Source organism: Lampris incognitus, chromosome 9, assembly GCF_029633865.1.
Source record: "Lampris incognitus isolate fLamInc1 chromosome 9, fLamInc1.hap2, whole genome shotgun sequence".
NCBI classification, from domain to species: domain Eukaryota; kingdom Metazoa; phylum Chordata; class Actinopteri; order Lampriformes; family Lampridae; genus Lampris; species Lampris incognitus.
This window is the reverse complement of record NC_079219.1, coordinates 2,732,517-2,750,729: the sequence shown is the minus strand read 5'-3', so window position 1 is coordinate 2,750,729 and position 18,213 is coordinate 2,732,517. Positions and strand designations below refer to the sequence as shown.

Genomic DNA, 18,213 nt, shown 5'->3' with positions numbered 1-18,213 from the left:
CTGACATCACGATGTCCTTTGTCAAAGTTGCTGAGATCCTTACACTTGCCCATTTTCCTGCTTCCACCACATCAACTTCAAGAACTGACTGTTCACTTGCTGCCTGATGCATCCCACCCCTTGACACGTGCCATTGTAATGAGATAATATTATTCATTTACCTGTCAGTGGTTTCAATGTTTTGGCTGATTGGTGTACCTTGTGTGCACACTTTATGAAGGGAATCCTTAAATTCAGATCCATTGCTTCTAATTAGACATTTATCTGTCTATAACGGTTAATACCTCATATTCCTGGGGGGTGCTCTTTTTGTCAGTTTTTCTGTCCAACTTTGACCTCTAAATTTTCAAACAGAACAAATGTCAGTATCGAGGTGACGTTCAGGCCTTGATTAAACCTTGAGCAGATTGCCATTGGACGTTTATTCTAACAGCTTATTACAGCAGCCTATTCACAGCACAACCACATGCCCTCGTCATAAAACTTTAAATACCCCCTCTAAAACTGAGGTCCAAGGTCTACCATACGCTGGGTTTATCTTGGCATGGCATTGACCAAATAATGTTACATGACCAGTTAGCCATTCACGTTCACTTTATCTGTGCACTTGCACGGCATGTAAAATGCATGTTAATGCATGAAATGTGCTGTATAAATAAAGTTTGGTTACTTGATCGATTGATTGATTTTGATTGATTGAGCTGTTAGGGCCTAATATTTTGGAAACGACTGTGAGATCAGAGAACACGTGGCCTCCCCCCCTCCTGCAATACTTGGTTCCAGAATAAGAAACACCCTTCTGACTTTTGACCGTACAAACCTAGATCCCAGGTTAAAAATAGCATGGTAAAATGTTTTAATTAATTCCCAATAACGCTCTTCTATTTGGAGGAGGTAGCTGAAAGATGCTGTCCCGTGTCTGGGATTGCATGTCTGTCTAAATAGACCTACAGAATGTGAGTTTGCATGACATTTCAAGATAGAGTTTTAAAGTGACCTACTTAGGATGCTGGCTGCATGCAGTAACCCAGCCTCGCATTTTCCCAAATCTAAATATATCTAATATCCCCAAAATCGAAATTTTAAGTTGGTGTAAATAAGAGCAATATGTCAAATTATAATATTGTTATCTCACTGCAAACAACCCAACAGCCAATAATGACCGTGGAGTCAACAGAATCACACCAAAAGTAACTAGAAGTACAAAACAGTGAAACGGAAAACCAGATCTAAACTTTACGCTTTGTTACAAAATGTGGTTTAGAAAAGGCTTGGGAATATCTCAGCCCATCCAAATGCCATTTTGTCTACATGACCTCAAGTTAAGTTAACCTTGTGGCACCTGGAAGATAAGTGACATTTTCAGAATTCAGTCAAATAAAATTACTCGCTATCACATATCTTTGGACAGCTTTTGATAAGGACAACTTTTTCTGAGTAACAAAAGTGTAATTGTCCTCTCACCCCGAAACTTGGTTCATCCTATTGGATATCACAGTGGCCTAAGCAAACTTTTCTGAGAAACAACTGAGAAATATACATTTTCAGATTCTCTTTAGGTTCAAAATTTAGATATCTAAAACTTATAGCCAAAATCTTTGACAACTACGATAAAGCTCAGCAAATTAGACAATCCCCAAAGTCTTTGAGATTTAGTTGACTGTGCCAAGTTTTTACACATGGTCCTCATATTTATGGAGTTAACAAAATGTTCATTAGATACTATTTCTATGCATTTCATTCTGCTCTAAAAGAGCAGCATGATGTGTAATTGTTTTATTGATGTAAAGACAGAAAATCAACACTAAAAATTAATAGACAATGTAACACAAATGAGGAAAGATACTATGTTAAACCGGGATGTTAAACAATTGGATTCTGGTCTACAGAATCTGACCAGTTTGTCTGAGGTTGTCCAGACCAGTGGTGTTGTGTTTCTATTGAACATCCTGTTACTCACCTGGCCTCTGACCCATAGCTTGAAAACCACTGGAAAACCAAGCTATTGGTCAGAGGCCAGGTGGGTTGCAGGATGTCCAATAGAAACACAGTTTGTATGGCGTCAGATAATTTTTTATTTTCTCTTTTTGTAATCCAGATTGCAGCTTTAGTAACTTAATATGGTAGGCCTTGTCTATCTCCTGCTGCCGGTAGGGGTGCTAATTTAGGAAACGCTCCTGTGGGTCGTATTAGAGGGTATACGACCTATGTGGTCGTATGGGTTGGAGGACTTGTACAATTATAATGTTACTGAAGCAAATGACTCCCCCACATTGTGCCGGTTAAAGGCAGCGGCTCTTCCAAGAGAAGTTGATTTAGGAGTGCGACATAACAGATGATTGTGCACCTTGAAACCATTGAACCAATCACGTCCTAGAAAAGGTTAAAGGCGGATTTTGTGGTCATCCTTTTATTCATCCCTTCTTGAACGACTGCAGTTTATTTACGTTGAAATTAATATCACTTGTTGATAATAAAACTCATAAGAGCAGCAGGCTTTGAAGAACTGAATCATCATTAGCCTGTGCATCTTACCAAATTTTTTTTTGCCAACTCAAATGCCAGTTCACGACATTTTATTGGACTTAAATGGTGAAACATGCCAGCTAGACTCTTTACATGGTCTGTAGGTTCTTTTTCAATGTCTTCACTGAAGACTTGATTGGCATGTGCTGTTATCTTGTACCCTGTTTTCTTTACCTCTGTCATCGTGCTGGAACTTTAATAAAGGAAACGGAATTAGTAAATATGTTGTTCAGGAGTTTTAGGTAGTACCTTTATTTTGATGCCAGACTTCCTGCGTAATCAGTTACATCACTTCTGGGAATTCGGTCCTGTTGTCAATGTGTATGAGAGCATAAGATCAAGATGGTTTCAAGGTTTAACAGAATCGTCTTCATTCCTCTTTCCATAGCCCTTAATGTGGCATTATCAGTGAGGGAATGCTTTGTTTAACACTAGAGTTAGCTATAATGTGTTATTTTAAGGAAAAGGTAGTTAGATTGTACTGTTATTTGAGTTAACCCGTTTTGCTACCCGTTGCTAATGTTAGCCCGTTTCGCTTACGAATGTCGCTAAAAATTGCTAATGTTCGGTCCGCGGTGGTGTAGCGGTCTAAGCATCGGCTTGGTGTCGATGCAGTTGCCCCCTGGGGACTGGGGTTCGCGCCCCGGTCTCGTCAGATCCGACTATGGCCGGACTCGATGAAGCAGCGATCATTGGCAACGCTGTCTTCGGGAGGGGGGCGGAGTCGGCTTGCGTTCGTCATGTGAATGCGTCTCTGTGTGTGTCGGAAAAACAGTGGTTCGGCCTGGAGTCGCCTTGTCACGAAAGTGGGGAGGCGTCTCCTTCGAGACTGCCGGCCGGGGAGATGCAGTTGGCGAACGCAGGCAATACGAGGGTGGGTGTTTGAATTAAAATAGGGATCAATTGGCCACTAAATTGGGAGAAAAAAGGGAAAAATCAGAAATAAATTTTAGAAAATTGCTAATGTTGCTGTTAAGGGCCAAAGACGGTCACATGACCGTTCTGGATTTTCAAAGTTTAATAACTTTATGAAAAAAAAAAAAAAAGACAGATCTGCCGCTCCCCAAATGCTCCTATGAGTTTTAGATCAATTGCACAAAAAGAGTTATGATAAGACCTTCTCCAGAGCAGCTCCCAGGCTCTGGAACTCACTCCCCCAAATCATTAGAGACTCAGAATCCCTCCCACTCTTCCAATCCTGTCTCAAGACACACCTCTTCTCCATTGCCTTCTCGTGCCCCCCCGTCCGCTCATACACCCCTGGTCTGGGGCAGGCTGGGGACCGAGTGCTCGACCTGCATCTGTGATTTATGATGTTTGTTTTTCTTTCCCTTTATATCTGTCCAAGTGGGAGAGTACTGCTGGCACCGTGTGCGGCTGCCGCTTCTCCCTCTCATAGCCCCCCTTCCCAGCCACCCCTGTATGTCTGTCTTATTTTCATCTGTCGTCTTGTTTCACTCCATTTATTGTTAAAGCCACTTTGAAGATTGATTTATTATTATTATTATCATCTACCTGACCATGACCGGTCAAAATGACCTCATGTAATTTGCGCATGATGGTGCGCGTCATGTCAGTATTTATGACATGTGTTGGTCGCATCATTTCCGTCATGAAGTTCGTTGCTGTGTCCTAGAAACACACTAGTGTCCTCTGGTGCAGAGAAATAGTCTAAACTTGATTTTTGATTATTTCCAACATGTCTGGTTACAGACGCACCATGGCTACCACCGAGGCGTTGCAGTATTTACAGGCGTTGGACAGCGGCCAGTTTAAATTGTTTGAAAAAAAGTATATTAAAGTTGTTAAAATGTTAATTTTGGTGTCAGTCGTTTCTTAACAGACACACTAACATATGTAATGCATTAATATCTCAACTGAATATTTATCTTGACAGAATATAGAGTTTAAAAACCCATGGGCCCATGGTTGTTTCTAGTAGTTTTTAAGTTCCGGACGTTGTTTGAGACTGTTTCAATATTTATTTTTCTCTTTTTTTTTTACATTTCATGTTTTATAGGTCTTGTTACGTTTGTTAGATTAGCAATATGTATTTTCTGTTTGGTTTTTCAGGTAATATTTTCACTTTTTCAATTTTGCTATTCAAGTTCCACCATGTCTCTCTGAAGTTTAAATAGTTTAAAATAGTATTATAGTTGTTACAATGTTAATTTTGGTGTCAGTCGTTTACTAACAGACATACTAACATATGCAATGCATTAATATTTCAATTGGGTATTTATCTTGACAGAATATAGAGTTTAAAAACTGGCCATCAATTTGAGCGCCCATGGTCGTCTTAGGTAGGAGTGAAATCCCGGTCGTTCTAGTGTTAAATAGCTATACTTTATTCCTGTAAATTACTTACCTTTGATGCTTGTCGCTCTTCTGAAGGAGGTCTGCATTCCTGTTTCCTGTAAAAGACAGAAAGGTGATTAGAATTTTGTATATTTATATTATACTTTCTTCTGTTTTCAGTTTCACACATTTCATCATTACATCCTGCTAAATACAACACCTGCCTGTTCCTTGGAGGACTTGATGCTGAGAAGAGTGTAGCTGGCTGTTTAGGATCAGTACACACATTGTAGATTCAATAATTTATTGCCCTATCAACTTTACAGTTGATTTGGAATTTGTTTCGGTGTGCTCAAAGATAACGGTAAACATATAACATATAACCCCACGATGTATACAAGGAGTGTCCACAAAAACATTGAATGAGAACAGTATAGTCAACCTATCAATACTCTTGTGCCTTGCCACCTGACATATGGACCTCCCATTCTCTGTCTCGCACTGCTCTGTCCAGATCATTAAGAGAAGTTGAAGCCCTGTCTGTCTTGCGTTTATAGTGCCGAGGCATTATGGTTATTGTCTGCAAGGTTGACAACATCCCATCTTAGTTAATTTGTATGCTAAAATGTGAGAATAAAATGAAGAATTACAGTAAAATGATACATTAATAATAATAGTAAAAACACAATACATTAATAATAATCATAAGTGGTGGCTCAACTCACCCCAGGCCTTGTGGCTCATATCACTCCACCTCCACCGTTTTAACAAACTTTTTAGAGCTAACAATTTTGAACTAATGTCATGCTAACTGTTTAACCTCATATTGTAGCCTCCTAAAACACGAACCCATGTCTGATATTCTTTCACAGGTCTCTATTATTGTTCAGACACAAGAATCATGACTCCTTGAACATGAGGAATGGCACAAAAAAAAAGAAGTTTTTTTAACCTAAATGTTCTTACCACTTATTCCGCATCTCCCTCTATCACAGGGTAAGCTGGACTCTTCCAAAATGTGTGGTCACATGACCAATTTTGTCCATGGTTTCCTAGAAACAAGGGGTGGTTCAACTTCCCCACTGGCTCAAATCAACCCATTCTCCTACTGAACAATTTCACACTTTAATAAGGAGCAAGTTTTACATTTTATCAACCTAGAGTATACCTCTTTTTATTAGCAATCCATCCATTCTTCACCTCAAGCATTGAATCACATGTGTTTTGCTCCTCTAATGAGATGAATCAAATGTGTCTTGCTCCTCTAATCAGTTGCATTTTGATCTCCATTGGAGTGTTGATCTCCACCATCCAAGTCCCTTCAGGGCAGAGCATCAGCCAGTTACCACCAACTATGTCTTATTCACTCCTACAAATTCACCAATGGTGAATATGTATTCACATGTAAACACAATGGTGAGTATGTCTTACTCAACATAGCCACCAGCGGTGAACATGCTGAAGTGAATAGGATGTAGCTGAGGGTAAAGGGAGGGTAAATGGAGATATCACATGTATACTCTGTTATGCGCACTGAGCCTAGGTGAAAGCTCTGTATTCAAGATCTTCAATGACATAATTATGGGTGGTATAGATTTAGTATAAAGGACATGTTGTGGGGCGTACGGGTAGCGTAGCGGTCTATTCCATTGCCTTCCATCATGGGGATCACCGGTTCGAATCCCCATGTTACCTCCGGCTTGGTTGGGCATCGCTGAAGACACAATTGGCTGTGTCTGCAGCTGGGAAGCTGGATGTGGGTATGTGTCCTGGTCGCTGGGAGAGGGGGAACTGGGGGGAATAGTGTGATCCTCCCACGTGCTACGTCCCCCCGGTGAACCTCCTCAGTGTCAGGTGAAAAGAAGCGGCTGGCGACTCCACATGTATGGGAGGAGGCATGTGGTAGTCTGCAGCCCTCCCCGGATCAGCAGAGGGGGTGGAGCAGAGACCGGGACGGCTCGAAAGAGTGGGGAGGAAAAAAAAGACATGTTGATGTCAAAAACTAAAAATTGGGAGGTTAAAAGAAATTATGTCCATGATGGGGCCTTTGACTTTCTTTTAAATGAAGTATTTTTTGTGTGAAATAAAGACCACATAATGTAAAATTGATATTTAACACAGTTCAACAAATTGTGTAAACAAGCGGCAGGCTGTTTTCATCGCTGTGCACAGTCACAAGTCATGGGTGTGGCACGAGGAGCGGATAGTGTACTGGCATTATGAACGGCAGCTTTGGAAACTCAACTTGTAAAAAAACATCACCGATGTGACAGTTCCCTTCGATACCCTCCAAAACACAGCCGTCGAGTTTAAGAGCCGGGCTATTAGCTCTGCCTTTTATACCTCCATGTGTTCTCAGCAGCACATCGTAGCACAATCAAAGCTCTTGGCTGGATGCATTGTGCAGGTGTGTGGTTTGGCCTTATTCCCACTACGGGGATGGGTCTGGAATATTTTCAGTGTTCTCAACAGCGTCCTCCTCCTTCAGCTTCGTTACTATGCTCGATAGCTAATCAGGTTCATCTTGTATGTACCACACAACATGACCCATATTTGACCCAACTGTACAAGTATGTGAACCTGACAGGCTGGTTCTGACAACGAGGGTAAAATCACAATGAAAGTAGTGGCCGGGGAAACCTCTTGTTTGTACCGCACAAAAGAACTGATGTGACCGCTGTAAAGCTGTTGTTTGGGAGGGGAGCCGCTGGGGGCTTAAAATCTATTTTGCCTCCATGGTTTTTGTACTGCAGCCTCTTCCTCTGCCAAATTCGTGTCCTCCAACAGTTGCTGTTTGGACTCGGGTCGTCTCTGATAAAGCGTCCAGCCAAACAGCGCACGCTTCTAGCTGTGACTGTGTCACGGGGAATGAAAAAGGTCCGGCGACATCCGCATCAAAGTCAATCTTCCAACAGCCAATAAGTGGCTTAGCAGCCGCTGAACTCTGGTGTCAGGATGGGAGAATTATGTTGTTGTTTTTTTTCTCACCTCAAATAGAGGGAAGCGGTGGTTGACGGGCTGGGTATTAACAGAGGGATTAGTGCAAACACTTCACAGGGACACTCAAGGCCATGAAGCACAAAAACTAAATGTCCCCGTTGTTTAGATGGACACTCCATTTACCACAATTATTTTAGACGCTTCGGGGTTTTGGGCAGTGGCCTTCCGCTATGTTTGACTGCAGCCTGCTCTGTCTGACACGGGGGCCTGGTTAGTCTTGTTAATCTGTGTCAACACATTTGGTGATAATGAGGCAGCAGGGTCCGTAACCGCACGATGCAGGGCTGATAAACCAAATCTCAAACACAGCAAAATCTACCAGCTTACTTTGGGGCGTAAACAGCCAGCTGTGTTGTTTTACGGTATTATGGTTCTCATTAGCGAAACTAATCCAGGATAAATTGGCCCGTGTGTGTTCAGTGTAGGGACTGCTCATATTACTATGAGTGAAGGTGCGTTGTGCCGTTTCGGCTCTGCCAGCCAACATGTTTACCAAGGCAAGGAACGGCGTCCCCGTGTGTTTCCTGGTATTATTTACTGCACTGTTTACATAAGGCAAAAATGACCCCATACACACGTGCACGCGCACAACATCTACAAATAGACCCAAATAGTATGACTGTGGGGGCGGCACGGTGGTGCAGTGGTTAGCACAGTCATCTCACAGCAAGAAGGTCCTGGGTTCGAGCCCCAGGGTAGTCCAATCTTGGGGGTCGTCCCGGGTCGTCCTCTGTGTGGAGTTTGCATGTTCTCCCCGGGTCTGGGTGGGTTTCCTCCCACAGTCTAAAGACATGTAGGTCAGGTGACTCGGCCGTACTACATTGTCCCTAGGTGTGTGTGTGTGTGTGTGTGTGTGTGTGTGCTGTGATGGCCTGGTGGTCTGTCCAGGGTGTCTCCCCGCCTGCCGCCCAGTGACTGCTGGGATAGGCTCCAGCGTCCCTGAGAGCAGGATAAGCGGTTCAGATAATGGATGGATTAACAAACTTGGTGGTGCAGTGAAACTTAAAATGAAAATAAGCATTTTAGTCAAGACCACCCAGGTCCAGACCAAGTCTGCGTCAGGTCCCAGACTCTTAAGGTGGCAGTCCAACTCAAGACTAATGGGGCAAAAACTTTCTACCACTGTAGTAAAAGTCACAGTTTCATTACACTGTAATATTTATTTAGGATTTTGTTTTCCTCAGCAAGAGAAGGAATGTTTCAGGTTTCCAGTGTTTCAGAGATATGAATTAGATTAGATGGAAATGTACTGGTCCCCGCAGGGGAATTTTCATATTGTTTAAACAAAGTAAAAAAAAAAAAAAGCAAGTCAAAGTTATGTATTTGACCAGTCTTGAAAAATTATCACGAATTTACACTGCCTGAAACATCACCTTTTTTTGGGTTTCTTACTCATATATGGGGTATGTGGTCTACTACATATGCCACACACACACACACACACACACACACACACACACACACATTAAATCTGAGATCCACAACCTAAGAAATCATCGTTTCATCCTTCTGGATCATGGAGTCAGGCTACATCATACATCAATTGGCATCCTTATGACGACTGGAGACACTCCCCAGTCTGCAGGTAATGCTGGTGGAATCTTTTGGTCAGGTTGCCCCTACCGGTGCAGCAGCAAACACGTACACATGGGAACCACTCCAGCAGGGGAACACATTGAAACGTGATGCTGATGTGGCCGTGCTCCTGTTGGCCGTACTGTCAGTCGTAATGTATAACGGTGCTGCAATATAGTGTGCAATACATCAGACTGCCTGTATTTGCTTTGCTCTGAGGATCTATTTTCACAAGGGTCCAAACTATTTACTGGTGAGCTCACAGCACACAAGGGACAATAGCTGCTACAGCTTGTTTGCAGTGAGAGTAAATCATTGTCAACAGGTCTATTTCTTTCTGCCTCCAAATGTATTACCACCCAAATAAATATATTGGAACACTGTTCTGCTGCGATACTGACCGTCTGTCCAGCAGAATCACAGCACCGTTGCTCCTTTAAAGGCTCAACCCGTCATTTATTTGACCATATAAAACTGAGGTGTACTAACATACATAACTGAAGAGTCTGAGCTGGCGTTAGCTATGGATGGTTTTAGTTTTTTATAGTTTGCATTATCCATCCATCCATTATCCAAACCGCTTATCCTGCTCTCAGGGTGGCGGGGATGCTGGAGCCTATCCCAGCAGTCCCTGGGCAGCAGGCGGGGAGTCCGCACCCTGGACAGGCCGCCAGGCCATCATCACAGGGCTGCATTTTGTTGTTTTTTTTTGTGTCGTTCTCAACCCATGGTAATTGAAGATATGGGGGGCCAGCTTCACTCCACTCTTCACAAATATTACTGGATTACACAAACCCCTTATCACATTCAGAAAATGTTAAAAACTCGGATTAAGTTTTTTTTTAAGTCTTAATGCTTGTATTGATAAAGCTGTCAATCAGTTTGGGAGTGATAGCCGGTTCCAAACCTGTGTTTTATATTCTGGTAGCAGGACGACTAATGGGGTTGTCTTGAGGCATGCTCAATAATCCAGGTAATGACAGAAATACCCTTTTTACACCAACATTAGCGTGTATAAGTGGGTGTTTTAAACGCGGGTAAACCCGCTAAAAATAGGCAATTGACCCCTTCCACAGTGCCAGCAGACGAGTTTGCCTTTCTTTCTTTTTTTTCTCCTGTAGCGTCATCTTTGATGTCATGACATTCCTGATGTCACGAAGGCGCTGGAAAACAGGGAAGTTTTTTTTATATATATATATATATATATGTTTTTATTGAACATTGTTCATATTCATGTACAGATTCTTGAAGAAAGTTCATTATAAAACAAACATGGCAAATTTACATTCCATCCAAAAATACATAGATATATCCAGAGTGCCAAAGGGAACAGTATGTAAACATTTCTATACAGTATATCAGGAAGTACATAGAGGTTGAATGTCACATGACAAATATACGGTAATGTATTGTGAAAATAAGGGTACAAACAATAATAAATTAAATACATGACATACACTAATTGAAAATAAAACATAGTCCATAATACAAGGGGGAATTCATAAGGATATCAGTCTTCTAATTCAGTGGGGAAATGTCTTAACACCTCATAAATCTTTAGAGCTTTTGTTTCGGTCATTAGTTTTAAAGATTTCAAGTATAATCTAAATTCATTTAAAAAAACAACAAATTTGGGGGATGACAAAGTATCTATTTTTATGAATAAAGAATTTGGCTAAGCAGAGGATTACATTACAACAGAGTTCATCGTTTTTGTTTTGCAAAATCCTACCAAATGTTATATTGTTTCTAGAAATCCAAGTTGGAAAGGACAAAATCCCTTGCTTTATCCATTTGTGAACGTGAAGCCAGAACACAAGTACCACACCACATGAGAAAAATACATGGTCCGTAGTTTCTATGTCACTTTCACAAAATGAACATATATTACCGTCAAAACCAAACCGTGATCTAAGTAGTTCTTTGGAGGGATATATGTTATTCATCATTTTGAAGTGTGTTTCCTTCGCTTTGGGGGGGGGGGTAGGAAATGTTAGATACATTGTTCTCAATTTAATAATTGAATTTTTATCAAATTTGTGTAAAATGTCATTTTTGTTTTGTCTTTCAGGGAATAAGTTTTCAGTGAGAGTTTCTAATAAAATGATTGTCACATTTTTTGTCCAAGATTAAAACCCCTTGAATTGACAGTGGGGCCAATCGTGGCTGTATAGGTTGGTGAGTCATTATATTTGTTATCAGAGATACAAATTCTTTGGGGAGTGCTTTATGTAATTTAGTAAAGTCTGATTTGGAAGGCTTGAAAGTATGTTTTGTCTGGAATTGTTCATAATTTAATAAATTACCACTAGGATCCATTAGATCAACTATCGACCATATGTTTTCCTCATACCAATCTTTAAAGAATAAAGACTTGTTCCGATATAATATATATCTATTATTCCAAAGTCCAGTGGTGTGGGGTGAAAAGTTATGTACATATAACATTCTCCAATACAACCGTATCTGTTTATGGAACTCTGATAATGAAACAGGAAGTTTATCAATATTATAGTCAGATCTGAGTAGACATTTCAATCCTCCAGTTTTACTGAATAAGTGATTTGGAATACAGTACCAGAAGGAGTTACTATGTTTGATCCAAGATTTTAGCCAATTTATTTTTAAAGTTCCATGAAGGCAATCAAAATCAATAACTTTTAGTCCTCCATCCTGAAAAACAGGGAAGTGACCAGCAGAAAGCAGCGTGGAAGCCAGAGAGACGGTGGTTAACGTTACTTGTGTGTATCGTGTACTTCAGGCTCTCTTTGACACCCCGCACTCAGTGAACAGAGACGCTGCGGCCGCCAACAATCAGTGTGTTTCCTCAGTCGCCGGCGCGGTTTGATGACGCGCGGGACAATGGCGCTACGTCATCGTTCGAATTAGCGCGTACACCCGGGTGTCGCGTTTACGTCAGTGCCGATGAGAGGCGGAGCCGACAAATGCCCATGACTACTGCGGAGTCATGTGACCCGGGAGTGAAGGCCAGAGCCCTAGAAAGAGTTACGTCACCTCCGTAGGCCAACAGCAATGGCGGATCATGGGAGCCCCGGATAGTTCACTATGCGCACTGTTTGGAATATATCTATATATATAAATGTAACAACCTGATAACATGGGTCAGTAGTTAGCAGAAATGGCGGCTAAGCAGTTCATTTAAGTGCCCCGCCAAGCTTCGTTTGGAACTATTCGGCGGCTACATGAACCAAGTGACCCTGTCGCGTTCTGACCCCTCATTGACGCAACTCTCTTGCTAGGGCCCTGGCTTTTACACTGACCACCAAAGGCGGGTGTTAGCGGGTGTTAGCGGGTTTGTTGGCTAGCGTGAAAGGGGCTGAAGGTGAATCAGTTCATCTGCACACGTTTGTTGACAAGATACGTTTCATCACTCATCCGAGTGACCTCATCAGTCTCTCCTGACTGCAGGTGTCCCTCACCCTTATAAACAATACAGTGGCATAAGGACCCAAACCAACAGTTTCATATGCAAATATGGGTGTGACCATTAACTAGAGTTACAATGGCCATGTGTACTACTCACAGAGGATTTGGGAATGTTTGTTCCCAAATCCTCTGTGACTAGTATTTCCGTGTGAAAAGTATTTGCATATCCCTGTGATGGCCTGGCAGCCTGTCCAGGTTGTCTCCCCGCTGGCCACCCAATGGCTGCTGGAATAGGCTGCAGCATCCCCGCGACCCTGAGAAAGGGTCAGCGGTTTGGATAATGAATGAATGAATGAAGTATTTGCATGTTCTACTCATGTTTACCCATGTGAGAAGAGCCAGATGCTTCAAAAACGGTTAGGGATTGAAGAACAGATGTTCTTGTTGTTGATACAACAGTAAAACATCCATCCATCCATTATCCAAACTGCTTATCCTGCTCTCAGGGTCGCGGGGTGCTGGAGCCTATCCAAGCAGTCATTGAATGGTAGGCGGGGAGACACCCTGGACAGGCCGCCAGACCATCACAGGGTCCACACACACACACCTGCATGTACAAATAATAATAATAATAAGAAGAATGAAAGACGCAGACGTGGACCAACAAAAGACACACCAGTGGCTGAGGAGCACCAGACTGAAAGCAGAGATGGCTGGCCTGATAATTGCTGCACAAGCCCAGAGCCTGGCTACGAGATCCTATCACCATCGCATCATCACAGATAGAACAGACCCAAATGCAGAATCTGTGGAGTGTACGAAGAAACCATCGACCACATTGTCTCAGGCTGCCCAGAACTGGCAAAGACCAAGTACATGTACCGGCACAACAAGGCAGCAGTACACCTGCTCTGGAAGATCTGCAGGAGTTACAAGATCAAGACCACTGAGAAGTGGTACGAATATCAGCCAAAAACGGTTGCTGAAGACAATGATGTCACCATCCTCTGGGACACGCCCATCCACACTGACAGAGCGATAAAAGCCAACAAGTCTGACACCGTTATCAGGACGGGAAGCAAAAGAGGTGCATGCTCATCGACATGGCAACACCATCTGAACAAAACAGCTCAGTGAAAGTCACAGAGAAGCTCCCCAAGTACAAAGACCTGGAGACTGAAATCACCAGGATGTGGGGAATGAAGACTGAAACAACACCAGTGGTCATCGGAGCTCTAGGACTCATGAAGAAGGGAATGCAAAAGTTCTCCAACTGTATCCCAGGAAATATCAACATCCATGCAGTCCAGAAGATCGCCCTACTCAGGACAGCCCACATATTACGACGAGTACTGTCAATCAAGTGACATCTGCCCTGTAGTGCCTCGGGTCCATATGGACCCGAGGCACTACAGGATGTAAAACAGGAAACGTGAAAGAAATAATAATAATAAAATACATGGAAGCACTTTGCTTATGATAGCCAATTACCCACCTAAAACATCTCGCTCAAATGGAGAAGAAACAGATACTTCCCCAGTATACAGTCCACAACAACAGTTGGTTATGAAGACTGCCACCCTGTATTCAAACACTAAAAAACAAAACGGAACAGGTACTGCAGTATTTAAAGCGACCAACAGGTAAATAGTAAAACATCACTTATTCATATAAGAAGCCACTGTTCCACCTATTATCATTATTAGTAGTGGCATTAGTATTATTAAAGAATTTAATGTTTAATGACTGTGTTTCTCTGTCCATTTATAGTTCATTCTCTAGCCAAGAGGGGAAAACTGGTTTGTTTATTTCACAACATGCGGTTGACTTGTGTTGATGTAATCTTGTGCAGTTTCTTAGATTATCCATTATGTCACTTCCCGTTTCTCCAGAATGGAAGTCATTAGTTTGCCTAACACCGGGTGGACTGTTCAGATTCAGAATACTTTATTCAGCCCAAGGGGAAATTGGCTAATTATTGCATAGAAATTATTGCAAACAATTTCAAACAAAGGTTACTGTATTGGGCGGCACAGTGGCGCAGTGGTTAGCACGGTCACCTCACAGTAAGAAGGTCCTGGGTTCGAGTCCCGGGGTAGTCCAACCTTGGGGGTCGTCCCGGGTCGTCCTCTGTGTGGAGTTTGCATGTTCTCCCCGTGTCTGTGTGGGTTTCCTTCAGGGGCTCCGGTTTCCTCCCACAGTCCAAAGACATGTAGGTCAGGTGACTTATGTGTGTGGGCGCTGTGTGACAGTCTGGCGGCCTGTCCAGGGTGTCTCCCCGCCTGCCGCCCAATGACTGCTGGGATAGGCTCCAGCCTCCCCGCCACCCTGAGAGAAGGATAAGCGGTTCGGATGATGGATGGATGGATACTGTATTGATTTCTGCAGATTAAAATAAAAAAAAAACCCACTTTTTTTTGGACCCCCCCCTTTTTTTTTTCTCTTCCCAATTGTATCCAGCCAATCACCCCACTCTTCTTTTTTTTTTAATTATTTCAGATTTTTCCCTTTTTCTCCCTAGTGGCCAATCGATCCCTATTTTAGTTCAAACACCCACCCTCGTGCTGCATGCGTTCGCCAACTGCATCTCTCCAGCCGGCAGTCTCGAAGGAGACGCCTCGCCACTTCCATGACAAGGCGAATCCAGGCCGAACCACTGCTCCCCCACCCCACCCCACCCCACCCCACACACAGAGACGCATTCATGTGACGAACACAAGCCGACTCCGCCCCCCTCCCGAAGACAGCGTTGCCAATTATTGCTGCTTCATCAAATCCGGCCATAGTCGGATCTGACGAGACCGAGGTGCGAACCCCGGTCCCCAGTGGGCAACTGCATCAACACAAAGCCGATGCTTAGACCGCTACACCACCGCGGACCCTCTCATCCCACTCTTCTGAGCCGTCCCGGTCTCTGCTCCACCCCCTCTGCTGATACGGGGAGGGCTGCAGACTACCACATGCCTCCTCCTCCCATACATGTGGAGTCGCCAGCCGCTTCTTTTCACCTGACAGTGAGGAGTTTCACCAGGGGGACGTAGCGCATGGGAGGATCACGCTATTCCCCCCAGTTCCCCCTCCCCCCAAACAGGCGCCCCGACTGACCAGAGGAGGCGCTAGTGCAGCAACCAGGACACACACCCACATCCGGCTTCCCACCCACAGACACGGCCAATTGTGTCTGTAGGGACGCCCGACCAAGCCGGAGGTAACGCGGGGATTTGAACCAGGATCCCCATGTTGGTAGGTAATGGAATAGACCACCACGCTACCCAGACACCCCTAAAAACCATTCCTTTGAATTCCTGTATTTGCCTGAGGTGCAGTTTTACACAAAACAGTATACTTAATATGACATTTCTTCAAAAAAATACCTTTTTAAAAAAAAAAATTTAAGGCTTCATATCAGGGAACAGACAGAACTGAAATGGTCAGTGGGCCGAACCACAAAGAGATACAGGGGTCAAAGGTCACATTTAACACCAACACGTTTATTGACTGGAAATGTCTCGCCTTCGTCTTCCAGGCGTGACAACAGCTTCAGAAGAACACGTTGTACACCTGCAGGTCATCACTGGTGGTTCAAGCCGCCTTCTCCCATACCTGGGTAAATTAATCATGAGTACTTGAGTTTAATTCTTTGCCCATTCAGGACATATCTAGCCCCGCTGCATTGGCCTTAGTGGTGGGACTTTCCACCGTGCCTGCCTATAGAAAATAAAACAAAACAGCAAGGCAATAACAGCTGTAAATACATTTAGTCTTGTCAGCCAACTCTAATTATCCCATATATCATGGTTATTATCACTCGGTGTCATAGAGAGCTGTCCAAACATCAGAGCTGTGTTTGGATAACGATGCAGATGACCCCATCGGCCTCATTTACACATGGCGAAGGGAGGGACCACACAGACAAAAGGCTTGCCTGTTTTGTCTTTTTCTTTAATTTCTTCTTCCAGCTGAGAGGCGTTGTGCGATGAAAAGCTAGGCCTAGATATGTATCTGAATGATATTTAACAACCAAGTCCATCCAGACAGGCTTGCTGAGCCCATCTTCCTTGCAGCGAGAAAGGCCAAATCGTTACTACGGCAACCATGTTTGGTGAGGTGGGGTGATAAATTGCTGCAGTAGCTCTTTAATAATAATTTCCATTATATCTGCACAGGATGTTTAGATCATCATGTAAATAGGGGGACGTACCGCCCATAGCAGGTGGGCGCTGAAGAAGAGTTGGGCAACTGCTTCTGAGAGGTGTGCCAAGAAACGCATTGTGGAATGAGGTAAGCCACAGTTAAACTTTTCAGAAGTGAGAGGGGGGGACTTTCTTTTCTAAAGTGTCAAAATAGGAAAAATATGGACCTGGAATGATACAAAGCAAAGCAAAACCTTATTAAACAGCGGGAAACTCAAAGTTGCTCAAATTGCTTTGCAGTATTTCATCACACTACAAAAGAAGAGGAGAACTTCCCACACATTAGTCACTGGACGATAAAGAAAAAGTCGTCACACTACAAAAGAGGAGAACTTCCCCCACATCAGTCACTGGACAATAAAGAAAACCCAACGTTTCAGCTCTGTCATCCACACTCGGAGTGATCTGATGCGGCATACGGTGACATAAAGGGTAAGGACAAGAAGCCTTTCCTAGTCTCATAGTGTGTGGTGTTTCTATGATTTCTGAAGATATTCACTTTTATTACTTCAGCGTCTATTATGTGTATATGTTGCCTAACTGCAAGCTTTGTTTATCTAACCATATGATGAAGATGATAAGCTGTACTGGTAGTAGCTGTTTGAATCATAAATTTACCGGTGTAAAACGCTACACATTCAGCACATTCAGGAAGATTATTTTAATAACCTGTCCTTTGTTTCTTTGTGTTTATATACCGGGGGGGGGTGTAATAGGGTGAAAATGATGAGGCATTTATTGAACTGTATTTACAACACACTGGAAGCAATAAAGCAACACTATTTGTTTGTACACAAGCCAGACGTGTCAGACTCACACGCTAGCTCTTTATTAATGGAAAGTAAAGGTTGACAAATTAATCAACTTATAGTGAGATATTATCAAGGGAGTTTATCTGTAGCTTCTTTCTAAGGTCAGCCAACATTGTCTAGCCTTCATTTTTTATTATAAAAAGTATAACAGACAACTCTAATACAGAGAGGCAAATGGACAATAGGCCACAATGGTGTGCAGAGGGGTAATCTCTTCCCATTCTCTTTTATCAGTGAAATTCAAAGCCCTTGAGGAACCGATGAGCACTGGTTTATCGGCAGTGACAGGAGCACCACGCTGTCTAACTGGGTTTGTTCCAGGCTGTTGACCCAGTAAGAAGCCTTGGCCTCCCGAGCTTCACACCGTCTGACAGTTCAAACCGCCTTTGTGCCAGAGTGCTTTGGTCCCCCATGGTGTCCAG

General features: G+C 43.1%; 1 long non-coding RNA gene across 1 annotated transcript; it reads left to right on the top strand.

Moving 5' to 3' along the window:
* Window positions 1-16,871: 16,871 nt before the first annotated feature.
* On the top strand, window positions 16,872-18,154 carry LOC130117518 (uncharacterized). The gene is made up of 3 exons (XR_008810690.1): window positions 16,872-17,067; window positions 17,220-17,411; window positions 18,026-18,154. It is a non-coding gene; the product is annotated as an uncharacterized LOC130117518 (long non-coding RNA).
* Window positions 18,155-18,213: the final 59 nt, after the last annotated feature.